The sequence below is a fragment of the Rhinopithecus roxellana genome, chromosome 4, assembly GCF_007565055.1.
Source record: "Rhinopithecus roxellana isolate Shanxi Qingling chromosome 4, ASM756505v1, whole genome shotgun sequence".
Lineage (NCBI taxonomy): Eukaryota > Metazoa > Chordata > Mammalia > Primates > Cercopithecidae > Rhinopithecus > Rhinopithecus roxellana.
In genome coordinates this window covers 89525944-89540824 of record NC_044552.1, presented here as the reverse complement: position 1 = coordinate 89540824, position 14881 = coordinate 89525944, and positions in this window count along the sequence as shown.

The window sequence follows — 14881 nt, the reverse complement described above, 5'->3', positions numbered from 1 at the left end:
CTCTAAATCCACAAGAAATAAGATAAATAATACTGATGAATTAAATTTCTTATAAAGCAGAACTAATTAAATTTGCATGTCTACCCTAAATTCAAGGATATGGAATTTTAATTTTTTGGTGTTAAATTGTCTTTTGTATGATTGATAGAGCTAGTGCATAATAACTATAATTATTTTTATGCCTACAATAAATAATTTTATTTTTTGAATAAGAAATACATTAATGTGACTCAAATATTTTTAAAAATATCCCTTTCCACATCTGTCTCTCATATGCTGTGGTTCCTTTGACCCACACGTTCAGGTAATTACTGTTATTAGTATCTGTTTGGAGATCCTTTGTATACACGTAAGCAAAAACAAATATGATATTTTCCCCTCCTTTCCCTTTCCCACAAAGTATTAACATAATACATATACAATTCCACACAATGATCTTTATTAAGTTTTATGTTAAAATAATTATAAACGTAGTGGAAGTAGTTTAAAAACTAAGCACGAGGAGATTTCTTGTACCCTATATCCAGTTTCCCCAAGGGTAACACGTTGTGTAGCTACAGCACAATTTCAAAAGTAGAAAATTAACATTGATACATTCTACAAAGTTTATTCAGATTTCACCAGTTTTGCATGTACTTGTGTACAATTGGTGAAATTTGGCAACCATTAATCTGCCCTCCATTTTAGAACTTTTATTCCAAAAATGTTTTATGTATGGAATCATATAGTTTGCAGCCTTCTAAGATTGCTTTTTCTACTCAGCATAATGCTCTTGAGATTCATCAGGTTGTTACACGTATCAATCAATAATTCTTTTTAATTGCTGCATAGTATTCCACAACATGGATGTATCAGTTTGTTTAATCATTTACCTGTTAATGGACATTTGGGTCATTTAAATTTTTTGACTATTACAAATAAAGCATCTATGAACATTTGTGTACAGAGTTCTGGGGTAAATACCTAAGAGTACAATTACTAGGTCATATGATATGTGCTCTTTTCAATTTATGAAAAACTGCCCAGAGTGGCTGTACCATTTTACATTCCTACCACAGTGTATGACCACAGCATCTGGTGTCACCACTTTTTCTTCTAGTTATTTTAATAGGCATGTAGTAATATTTCATTGTACTTTAAATGTTTCTAATGGCTACTAATGTTAGCATGTGCTTATTTGCCATTTATATGTTGTCTTTAGTAAAATGTCTGTTCATTTTTTTTTTGTCCACCTGATAATTTGTTTTTCTACTACTGAATTTTGAGAAATACATATTTTTTATATATATAATAGATATAAGACATTTGTTTGATATATGGCTTACAAATATTTCATCCTTGTTGGTAGCTGATCTTTTTTTTATTTTATTATTATTTTTTTAGACAGAGTCTCACTCTGTCGCCCAGGCTGGAGTGCAGTGGCGCGATCTCTGCTCACTGCAAGCTCCGCCTCCTGGGTTTACACCATTCTCCTGCCTCAGCCTCCCGAGTAGCTGGGACTACAGGCACCCGCTACCACGCCCGGCTAATTTTTTGTATTTTAGTAGAGACGAGGTTTCACGGTGTTAGCCAGGATGGTCTCCATCTCCTGACTTAGTGATCCACCAGTCTCGGCCTCCCAAAGTGCTGGGATCACAGGCGTGAGCTGTAGCTGATCTTTGAAAAATCATTTTTATATGAGCTTTCACAGGATAAAAATGTTAATTTTGATTAGTTCCATTTTATCAATTTTGTCTTTCATAGATTATGGTTTCGGTGTTATGTCTAAAACTCTTCTATTTATAAGTTCTGAAAATTGTCTTCAGATGTTTTATTTGAAAAAATATAGTTTTAAGATTTATATTTAATTTCATGGCCAAATTTAAGTTAATTTTTGCCTAAGGTGTGAGGTTTAGATCAGGGTTCAATTTTTTTGCCTATCAATGTCCAGTTTATCAAACACCATTTGTTGAAAAAGATATTTAACCTTCTTTTATTGAATCATTTGTGTGCCTGTATAAGAAATCAGTTGCTGGCCGGGCATGGTGGCTCACACCTGTAATCCCAGCACTTTGGGAGGGCAGAACTCTGTCTCTATTGAAAATACAAAAATTAGCCAGTGTGGTGATGCATGCCTGTAGTTCCAGCTACTTGGGAGGCTGAGGCAGGAGAATTGCTTGAACCCAGGAGGCAGAGGTTGCAGTGAGCCAAGATCATGCCACTGCACTCCAGCCTGGGTGACACAGCAGGAAAAAAATAAAAAAGATATCAATTGGCTATACTTCTATGACATGATTTCTGAGCTGTCTATTCTGTTCTATTGAATGCTTGAATACTGTAACTTTATTGTAAGCCTTGATGTTGAGTAGAGTGATTATTTCTACTTTATTACTATTTATCCAATAGTTTTAGCTAGTTTAGGTCCTTTGTCTTTCCATATAATACAAACTTGAATAAGCTTAAATAAGCTTGTTTATGTCTACAAATCTCTGACAGGAATTGCATTAAATCTATGGATCACATTGGGGAGAGTTGCATCTTTACTAAATTAAATCTTTCAATCCATGAACATAGTATGTTTCATATTTATTTAGATTTTTGTCTATCACCAGTATTTTGTAATTTATAGTATATGGACATGTTTTGTTATATCTATAACTATTTTATTTTCTTTGGAGCAATAATTGTACATATTACATAGCTATCAAATAAAAATAGTACATGTTATAGAGAGATTCTTCATTTCTTTGTATAGCTCCATAATATGGCATTATGGATAAGTGCCATATTTTAATTAAGTAATGACCTACAGATAGATACTTAGACTATTTCCAATTTCTTGCTATAATTTTAAAAAAAGTTTTAAAAATTATATATAGTATGTGATATATGATAATATATGTATATGTTTATGGTACACATATATCTGTATAATATATCCCCAGAACTGGGATCATTAAATCAAAGGGTATTTGATTTATAATTTGAAACCTATTTCAATACTGTCCTCCACAGAATTTGTACTACCACCAACAATATATGAGATGTATATCCTCACCAGTACAGTCTGATGTCAGTCTTTCTGATACTCTCATATAGTGTAGTTTTAATTAGCATTTATCTTATTATGAGTCAGTATAAGCAAGTTTTCATCTGTTAAATGGCTATTTGTATTCGCTTGTTTGTTTGCTTTTGGTTGATGTGATGGTTAGTTTTAGGTTATAAATTGACTAGGTTAAGGGATATACAGAAAGCTGGTAAAACATTTTATTTGGGTGTCTCTGTAAGGGTGTTTCTTAAAGAGATTAGTATTTGAACCAGTAGGCTGAGTAAAAATCTGTCCTCATCAGTGAAGATGGGCGTCATTTGCTTTATTGAAGGCCCAGATGGAAGAAAAAGACGGAGGATGAGTATATTTTCTCTCTCTTCTGGAGCTAGGACATCCATCTTCTCCTGCCCTCAGGCATCAGAACTTTATGTGCTTAGGCCTTTAGACTCCGATACTTATACTAGTGGTCCGCAGGTTCTCAGGTCTTTGAAATCAAACTGAGAGTTATAGCATCAGCTCCTCTGGTTCTTGGGCTTTCAGGTTCAGATTGCATTACATGACCAATTTTCCTGATTCTCCAACTTCAAACCACATATCCAGAGACTTCTCTGCCTCAGTAATTGCATGAGCCAATTCCCATAATAAATTTCCTCTTATGTATCTATATTTATCCTATTTTGTTTCTCTGAAGAACCCTGAATAATAAATACAGTTGGTGTGAAGGGAGGCTGTTGCCTCATGTCTTTTACTCTAATTGGGTTATTGAGATTTCTCGTGGCAATATAGAAATCTCACTATATGTTAGAGAGTTTAACCCTTTGTCTGTACCAGCAGTTGTCAATATTTTTCTCATGGTGTCATTAGCCTTTTGTGTTTGCTTTTGTTGGGTTTGGGCACGCTATAGCAAACAATGTCACAGTGAATAGTTTTATACTTATGGCATTTCACACATATGTGCCATATCTGCAAGATAAATTCTCAGTAGTGGAATTTTTTGCATATATAGAGGTTTGTAACAATGTTCTGAAGACATAGCAATCATAAGATGTTGTTTTTCTCTAAGTTATTTTGTAATTTAACCTAGTGTCATTAATGAAAACCAACATCCAACCTAGTATGGTGGCTCATGCCTGTAATCCCAGAACTTTGAGAGGTGGAGGCGGGTGGATCATCTGAGGTCAGGAGTTCAAGACAAGCCTGGAGCCTGGCCAACATGGTGAAACTCCGTCTCTACTAAAAAATGCAAAAATATTAGCCACTTATGGTGGCAAGCATCTGTAATCCTGGCTACTAGGGAGACTGAGGCAGTAGAATTGCTTGAACCCGTGAGGCAGAGGTTGCAGTGAGCCAAGATTGTGCCACTGCACTTCAGCTAGGTGACAAGAGCAAGATTCAGTCTCAAAAAACAAAACAAAACAAAACAACCAACATGCTACTTTTTTGAGTGAGCTAAAGTTCATATGAAAAAATAAACAAAATGTAATCTTTTGGAAAGGTCTTCAAACTATAAAAAGTATGGGAAAACTAGTCCTACCAGGTCTGAAAACATATTGAAAGTTTTGTATAATTATAATGTGATAATGCTTACAAATGAATAGACCAATAAAATGGAGGAAGCTGCATCCTAACAGCTGCATCCTAAATTAATAAAGAGAAAACGGATTATACTACATTTTAAGACTTTTTTTTACATATAAGCTTAGCAAAAATCCAAGCTATTTAGCACATTCTGTAAGACTATGGGAAAAATAGTCCCCCATACTTTGCTGGTAGGTGTTTAGGTGACTACGACATGTGTGAAACACCATTGGCAATATTTTTTTTTGACTTGGAGAGACGTGTTTTTTTTTTTTTTCTGATATTTGACAAAGATTGTGTTTTTGGTTTGGTCATTATCTTCATAAATTTACATAATACTTCTCACATTCTACTACATTGAATATTAATTTCTTAATTTGCTACTATGCACAACAATATATCTAGTGTTTCTTAGTCTCTATCCTCATCCTTTCCTTTGTAACCCAATATTATTCGTTCTTTGTGCTTTTTAAGTATTTACCCTGTTTCATAGCTTCCCTTTGACCCTCCATATGTGTTCTTCACCCTGTCCTACTCTGATCTCTGCCCAGGAGGCCGACCTGTGTGGACTATATCAACTCTTGCCACCCAGTTTCCAGTTAGGTTCAGCATAGATCTGAAGGAGGGAGGAGAGTGAAGTCAAGGACTTTCTATGATGTCACCTCAGACTGTTGTACTCTACACTCTTTCAGGATATCCTTTTCTACAACTGTTTCTGATAACAGTTCTCGCTTCTGTCTATAGGCCATAGGCTTGATAACAACTGCTTTTAGTATCTTCACAATGCTTGTACCTTCGAAAATATTCTCTTTAATTAAGCCTCCCTTGAATGATGCTAATTTAACTATGCAGTTCATTTTTTCCTAGGCCTCTAAATAATTCAATTACTATATATGTATATTTACATTTTCCATACCTTATCCACAATTCTGATATATAAAGATTTCTAAAAGCTGGGTTTTTTTTTTTTTTTTTTTTTTTTTGTAAATTTGGTACAACTCACTTGGTAGGCAAAACTTGAGTAGAACTATTTAGAGTCTTTTTTCTATGACTCAGTATAAATATTTATATGCCTCATTACAGAAAAAATGTAAAGCTGCTTTTAGCTATCTTTCTATTATGGAGAATTTTGAATATACACAAAAATAGAAGAGCCACATGGAGCTATCACCCAGTCGTATCATCTATCAACTCATGACCAGTCTGGCCCCATTCATACTATCATTCACTTCTTCTTATGCTCAATCAGGAAACAGAAACCACACATTAACTTGCATAGGAAAATATTAATATGAACAGTTGTTAATTATAACAAGGCATTGTCATAATGAGCCATGAGATAGTAAGAAGTAAGCATTACTTTAAATAATATACTTGTAATAGATATAAACACCAGTCTGTACCCCTTGGGCTGAGATAGCTACCCAAGGAAGAGAGCCCAGGCTGAGCCCAGGCTGAGATCCAGACCTTTATTGACGATCATAGGCTCACCGGATGACAGAGAAGTCACTGTGGTGCTAAGCTGGCAGGACTTGCTGGCAATCTGCCCAGTATGGTACCATGGAAAGCCATTCACATAGAGGTGTCCAGCTAGAGTTACATTGTTATGAAACTTCTGCCGCACTGCTACAAAGTTGAAGTTATTATTCCAACTGATACATTGTCCCATCTTACTGTCTAGCATGACTATCTATTCTAATTGTATCTTATACATGTTCTATGCCAGACCTGGAATCATTTATTTCTCCAAAGAACCCTGATTCCTTTTAGTGGGAAATAATATTTGGAGATCCCTATCTATTTGCTACTGGTGTTTTTTATTGTTGAGTTAATCATTGTTTCTAGAGATTTTACTGGACATAAGTAGACGAAAATTGTTTAAATTGTCATGAGTTCATACTGATATTTTTTAATTTAAATTCGGGCAATAGGACTATGTACTTACCTTCTTTCTCTGTTATCTCACGCTGAAAAGCCTAGCTCTCAGGAACACTGGGGTTGATAGAATTTCAAATAATTTCTCATTTGGTTTATCCCATATTAACAATGCAACAGTCTCAGAATAGCAACTACGATATTGCTAGATGATTAAACAGCTGTTTTGTTATTGTCTTTGTTATAGTTATCCAGCATCTTAAATTCACTTGTATTGGTCCCTATTTATGTGATTGTGCCACCAACTAAATAATGAATATGTTTATTTCACTTATTTTAATTCTAAGATTTATTTTATTTTGAGATAATTTTAGGCTTACAGAAAATTTGCAAATTCAGTTAAGAGAGTTCTGATACATACTTCACCTAGCTTGCACTTATGTTAACATGTTATATAACCATAGAAAATGTATCAAAACTAAAATATTACCTTTGGTCGAGTACTATTAACTACAGCACAGAACTTGCTTAGATTTTACAAATTTTTGCATTAATGTCCCTTTTCACTTTCAGGATTCTGTACAGAATCCTAGGTCATATTTGGCTTCCACGTATCCTTAGTTTCTTCCCATCTGGGACATTTCTTCAGTCTTTCCTTGTCTTTCATGGAAAGACATGTTCAAAGAATATTGACCAGTTTGTTTGTAAAGTGTCTCTCAGTTTGGTTTTGTGTGATGTTTTCTCATGATTAGATTGAGGCTACGCATTTTTGGGAAAGATGCCATGGAGGAGATGTGACCATGTGCCCTTCTCAGTGCTTTATATTAAGGGATATATAATAGCAGTTTGTGCTACTGTTAATGTTAACCTTGACCATTTGGCTAAAGTGATGTCTTCTAGGATTCTCTATCACGAAGTTACTGTTTTATTTCCTTTATAATTTATACGTATTTGAAGGAACATACTTGAGACTATGCAATATTCTGTTTTCTGTTAAACTTTGCCTGCTAATTTTAGTATCTATTAGAGAATCTTGCCTGTGGCAATTATTACTGTGGTGTTTTTATAGTAATTTTCTATTTTCCTTTTTCTTTATTTCTTTTTCTCTTTCCTTTTTTCCTTCCTCCCTTCTTTGTTCCTTCTTATAAAATGAATACTCATGCTTTTATTTTTTAAGAGATATATCGTGGTTATAATTGATGTGCAAAGAACTATACTTATTTAATGTGTACAACTTGATGAGTTTGGACGTATGTATACACCCATATTGCCATCACTACAATCAAGTAATAGACCCACGCAACACCTTCCAAAACTTCTTTGTGCTATCCTGATTTTGTTTTTGATTTTTTGTTAGTTTGTTTTTGTGGTAATGACGCTTAATATAAGATCTACCCTCTTAACATTCTTTCTACATTTATTAATTTGAATTATTCTGTGAAGGTGTGATATTACTTTTCTCCTATTTTATTTATATAAATTCATATTTATTTTATTATTTGGATTATAAAACAACTAGTGACATTTACTGTTTTGCTCCAGTTATTCCAACTTTGGCCATCTAGGGTCCTTCACATTTGTCCGTGTGCCTTTTTGATATTTCTTCATTATTTTTGTTGGGGTAGGGAAGTCATTCATACTTTCTGGCATCATGAGACGTTCCTGGCTAACCTTGTATATTCTTCTCCCCAGCCCTAGAATCAACCACTTTTCTAAGGAACTTTGATTCATTTTATTAGAGAATTGTGTCTTTATTTCTACATACATACATCTATATTTATTTTGTACCTACTTATCAGAAAATATATTTTAAAAATTAGTCTGTATTGACACTTCTGACTTTAATCCAACACTGTCATGTTTATTCTAGCATTTCCTTTTTCTTATTTGTAACTGATTTCTCCCTTGGTGAGAATCCTGCCCCTCATTATGTATAATATATTTACTTACTTGTTCAACCCTAGTATACAAACAAATTGGTTTCAGAATTAGTGTTCCATATTTCTTCTTATAGCCTTGTCTTGTCCCTGATCTTAGAATAAAGCATTAAAGCTTTCACTATAAAAGACATTTGTGCATTTTTCAGTTTCTTCTTAAATTGCATTTTGTCCACAGCCTCTTCAGATTGTATTGTTCTGGACCAACTTTGCAGTGTTGAAGGAGAAGGAAGGGCTAAATAAGTTTTCAAAATTTTATATTCCAATGACTACATTTGTTGTTGTCAAAGAGATTATTTCCTTCAAATATGGCTCTGGCTGAACTATATGATTTTTATGCAGACCTTAATTTTTGTTCCCCAGAGCTAATTAGTGTAAAGGATTTCTTTCAACAGTCCTGCTAACACCAGTGCCTGTATTGGAGTAAGTAGGCAATGCAGCTTTTCTTTTTCATGGTGAATCTCTCCATGCAATTTTTGCTGGTATTTCCTGAGTTGTATTGGTACTTTATCCTATGTTCTTCTATTCTTCTTTTCACTTTCTATTTAATATTAGCAGTCATACTTAATTTGGAATCCGCAGATTGTACAAGATTATCTCTTTCTTTTGCAGAAAATGAGCATTTAAAGAATTCTCTGTTGCTTTTCTATAATTTTTCAGCTTAATAAGAGAAACAAATCACTCATTTGACTTTTAATGGCTAAATACAGTTGGTAAAAGGAGAGTGTGGCAATCCTATATAGCTCTTTCTCTCTCTCATTCTCTCCCTCTCTCTCTTTTTTAAATGTTAGTGCTACAAATTCAAACACTAGAAAATCGGTAGTGTTGGTTAACAAATCCAAATGTTATAGCTAGAGAAATCTGAATTGCAATTCTGCTTTATCACTTAATGTTTATGAAACTTGCCTGTGCTGGACAACTTATTATTGGCCACGGTTTCTTTAGATATAAAACATGGACCATTATAACCATATCACAGGGTGGTTGCAAAGACTACATGAAGAAAGCTGTTCCCAGTATTTGGCCTTATCAGATGTTTAATATTTATTAGTGTCTTTCCTGCTGCCAAAAACCCTAATGAATTTTTCAACAGATACTTGGATAGCATAAGGAGGGTTTATGTGTGTGTGTTGTTATTGTTGCTTTAACTAAATCTGTCTAAATAATACATTTTAATCTCTCAAAGTGTTGTACCCCTTGGATAGGAAGAGGCCAATTCTGCAACAAATCATTACTAAAAATATTGGTATAGTCTTTGAGAAAAGAAAAAAACCCAAACCTTTAATTTTTAGGGGAAATATAGGTGAACCAGAAGTTCCAGTATCAATAACCAATCAAAATGTACATTTATTAGAAAAATTAAATAGAACTTGTCTGGTTGCCTTTCAAAAATATTATTGGAATTGAATTATTTTCACCTAAGAGTTCTATAAGTACTATGATGTCAGGTAGAGAAATCACTTATTTTCCCCTCTTTTGTCTCTGAAAAATAAAAGTCATCTCTACAGATCACTGAGAAAATTTTCTGCTGCTTCTTGTTGATTATAAGTGCACTTATTGTATTTACATGGTGTTCAACAGCTTTTGAAAACTAGCATAATATACAGTTTTTCTTCCTGACAGTTTACTTTATGAAACTCTTGTTTTCAAATTTCAAGGAAGGAAGAAAAGGAAGTGAATGAGACAAGAAACAAGAATGCTTCAAAGGAAGGACGTTTAAGAATAATGACAGTCGGTTCTTGGAACATGGCACAGAAAGTGTTTCTGTCTCATTTCCCTTTCTACCATGCACATGCACATATATATTCAATACTGGATAATACCATAACTGTGAGAAAGGAGAGCAGAGGTTTAATTTTTTCCATTTTTGAAATATTAAATATTAAATTTCTTTATAAATGTAGACATACATTTGTATATACACATTTTTTGCTACCCCTGTTCACTTTGTGCTCCAAATATACGTATCGTCTGTCTACTGGTACTCCAGGACAAGGTAAAGCAAATTTGTCTGTTTGTTTTGAGAATACAAAAGGCTTTTCTACATAAGCCTTATTTATATAAGGGCATTTGAAAGACCATGTGGTTTTCTGAAGTAACTCTGGGTAGTTTCTCAAAAATATCTAGAAAAAAAGGTAAAAAAGCCCAGCTATAATATCTTATTAAACAGAAAGCAACCTACATTTATATTATATGTTGTGTATTTCCACTTTGCTATTTCTTAAAAAATTCATGGACCAATATTTCTCCTCTGAAATTAAGATAATCTCCATTTAGAAAGCATAAATAAATATCAAACCATAAAAATATGAAAACTTTAATGTTACAGAGGGTAAATAAACAGATTTGAGATATGAATCATTATGATAGTGATATTTGGCATTTGTAATAGTATATTTTCTGAGATGTTTTATGAAAATATTACTTTCCTTCTGTACTTATTTATTATGTGAAAACATGGAAACTAAAATGAAAATATCATGGATATAAAAACTCTATGAAATGATAATTTCAGAAAAGAAATTTTGAAAAAATGTTAATTGAAAATGGAATATAGTAATTAAAAAGTGTAAGTTAAATTTAATTTGTGTTTATTTCTAAACTTAATAGTTGGAATTGAATGCTATATTTTAGATTATAAATCTTTAAAGTATCCCTTACTTTTCCAAAATAAAATACATTTTTAGGGGGAACAACATTGAATAAATAGGAAATTTGATCTCAATAAACCCGTAGCTCAGTAAAAAGGAAGAAAACATAAGACCAGAGACAAAATAAAACAAAATTCCAAAAAAACTCTACTATTTTACAATAATCTGATGAATTAATAAAACCCTGATGTTAAATCATTTTGACTTCATTGCCTATTGTGCATACTGTAATTGTGACTATCATAGTATAGATATTGAATTCTCAGTTTTACTTGTAATACTTGGTTTCTATGTAACAGTGATTTAGATCTTGAAGAAACATCATGGGTCATTGAGTCCCTTCTTTCTTTACCCTCATTTACCATATGAGGAATGCAAGACTTGAGAGAATAAGTGATTTGCCCTGAATCTTCCAGCTATTAGTATTGTGATTTCTCCATGAGATAACTCACAATTACTCATTACTGACTGAGTCCTTCAGTCTTGCCTAAGTCAAATGGGAGGAGAGCTGTCATCTTCTGTACAACTGTAGCTGAAGAGGCAGAATACTTTTATTACCATTTCTTGGTCTTCTCCTGGCAATGTTATTTTCCCATTTCTTATATTTTAAAAAACAAGATGAAGAATTATATTTATTTTAAAAATCCTATTTTTCCCAAAACAGAAGCAATCTCAATTTTTTCTCATTATATTTGAAATTATATGTATTCTGACTAGCATTTTTTGTATTTTTCTTCTATAGTTCCTTTTTCAAACCTTTGAGGCTTTTCCCATTACGCCATATTTCACCTTAGGAACTTGCTGCCTCTTGCTAACATTTGAAACTGCTTGAACATTTACAATGTCCTTTCACAGTTATCTCACTTACTATCTGAAGGAATCCTGTAAAGCAGATGCCACTGTACCGTGGGGAACCCTGACTCGTCTGATTCTATGGTTTAGTAGAACTTGATTACAAATCTTAGAGTTGAGGCTCCAGTCCTCATAATCCTTCCAGCATACCACACAGCCACCTTAGAGAAAACTCCATTGACTGTGAAGCTTAATGTTAAGGAAACCACCTGTGTTTGCTCAGCAGGAGATGAGAGAACAGAAGGGGCAGGATATAAATAATATGTTAATAAGTATTACATTGGTTTAGGGAAGAGAAAACCCATTACTCTAGCTGACTAGCTTACATAAAAGGTAGGAAAATGTGGAGGGCTGAGAAGGTAATTTTTTTTTTTTTTTTTTTTTTTTTTTGAGACGGAGTCTTGCTCTGTCACCCAGGCTGGAGTGCAGTGGCCGGATCTCAGCTCACTGCAAGCTCCGCCTCCCGGGTTTACGCCATTCTCCTGCCTCAGCCTCCCGAGTAGCTGGGACTACAGGCGCCCACCACCTCGCCCGGCTAGTTTTTTGTACTTTTTAGTAGAGACGGGTTTTCACCGTGTTAGCCAGGATGGTCTGGATCTCCTGCCCTCGTGATCCGCCCATCTCGGCCTCCCAAAGTGCTGGGATTACAGGCTTCAGCCACCCCGCCCGGCCTGAGAAGGTAATTTGAAGCTACTAAAGACAATTGAAGAGAAGAAACAAGAGTCATATGGAATACTTATTGTGTGTCAATTGCTGTAAAAAGTGCTGGTGAATACAAATGTTCTGAAGATCTATTGTTTTTCTTCTGAACTTTCTCCTTTGGAAATGGCCCTTTCCTTCCTCTGAGATCACCTGTTCCCATCTCTTCTCTCCTGCTGGTAAAAACTACACATTATTGTTGTTGTAGCAACCATATTATAAACTGACTCAATTCCTGATCACTCTTGGTTCATTCAAAGGGTAGACACTTAGGTGGCCTATGTATCTCTTCCTATGTTGAACTTGAAACTAAGAAAGTCAGATAGTAAAGCAACAAAGCTCAAGAAATGTACAAAACCATGTTTGATGCCACAAGGAACAGGAAAAGGGAAGTATCATATGAAGAAGTAATACATTAATCAAGCAAACATGGGAAAGAGAAAACAGATGAAATACAGTCAGGGTATTCTGACATTTTAAAATATGTTAATTTTAATGGTTTTTGGAGGCTCAGATACATTCCTGTTTTTGGTCCAACAACACACTCTATGATTCTTAAATTCCTAAATTTTGCTTAAACTAGTTTGATTTGTGTTTTTGTCACTTGCAAACCAAACAATTAACACAATAGCTTTTGTTTTAGAAAATAATTCTGGCAGCATCATGTAAAACATATTAGAGAGAACAGAAACTGAAGGCAATACTAGTTTAAGACAGTGGCAATAAGGACCTGAAATTGAGGGTAGTGGGAAAGGTAAGAAGAGGAAGTAAGAAAGAGGGTTAGATATAAAGTAGATTACAGTTGAAGAAGTGGATTAAACAAATACAGATATAGATTGTTAACTGAAATGAGTGATAAGGCAAGAGTCTCAATAAATGGAGGTTCATTAAGTCAGATCTTGAGGGTGCACCTGGAAAAAAATAGGAATCACAGATGCCTCCGTGATCAATGTTTTCTGAAGGGGTTTTCAGGAGATTTAGTATTTACACATTTCCTTAATGTGGGAAAGGCATGTAGGAAGTGGTGGCAGATAGGCAGAAGAATGACTGATCTCATCTTTGCTCTGTACCTAGGAAGGTAAGTATTCTCAATCAATGTGAAATCTGAGGCTTTAGTTTTAGGAGCTAGACTTGGATCACAGATCTTTAAATTGACACGTTCTTGTTTTATGAGAAGATTTGCATATTGAAAGATTCCTGAAAGCATCTGGAGATGCCTGATTGTCTGTTTGTGGGAGTTCGGCTAATGTATACAAACTTTGACACAGGTTGTGAAGTAGCAGCCTCCATCTGTAGGTTTAACTTTCCATTTGGCATAATCAGTCTGTGGGTTCTGAGATTTCTTTGTCCTTTATAAGATATAGATATCACATACAGATATACCCAATACAAATGGGTGCATGTATGTGCACACACACATAATATCACTTTAAACATTTGGGTTAAATGGTAGCAGCTGAAGTAAAGAATGGAAACTCAAAAGTCAAGAAGAAGTGTAGGTCATTTTTTAGGAGGATGGACTCTGGTAGGCAGAAGGGAAAGTGTGAGTCAGGGACACTAAGTATGAGAATTTGAGAACATATTACTATAAGACCTTGAAGAATATGGAAGGTGTAGACGAAGCATGGTAACTTCATATGGAAGAAGAATTCTTCAGCTTCTCAGTTTCTCCCTCCAGCCATGGGCTACTACAAAGCTTTCAGAGAAACAGACTCCCAGACGGCTCTGGCCATTCCTTGGCAATGGCCAGGTTTGCCATTACCCAGTCACTGTGGGACCTGTTCTCAGGCCCGGAAGTCTTAAGAAGTCAGGGATAAAGTCAGAGGTCTTGGGGTGCAGTGCCCGAGCTTTCTAATATTGGGAGCTCCCCTTGCTGAATGAGAAAGACTCCCAATTGACCCACTATCTTCCATCCAACTTGGGACATTGACTCCATTTTCACCTGATACACGGCCTGATTATCAGGTCCGGGATTCCTACAGATGTGAATCTGTGGTACAGGATTGTGGGCAAAAGCTTTATAATATACAAATCCCTTAAACTCCTGTGAAGCACAGGAGATGGGGAAACTACTCACTTCACTCTTGGAGTTCCAAGAAGGCCCTAATTCTGAGGCCTACAGTTTCCAGGGTGCTAAGAGGAGAGTAAATTTATCTTTGGGAGCTTCCTCACTACATCCCACTGCAGGTTCTGAAAGATGTCCTTGTTACAGAGACTGAGGGAAGTCTCTAGTCTTCCTCACCTCTGCTCCCAACTCTGTC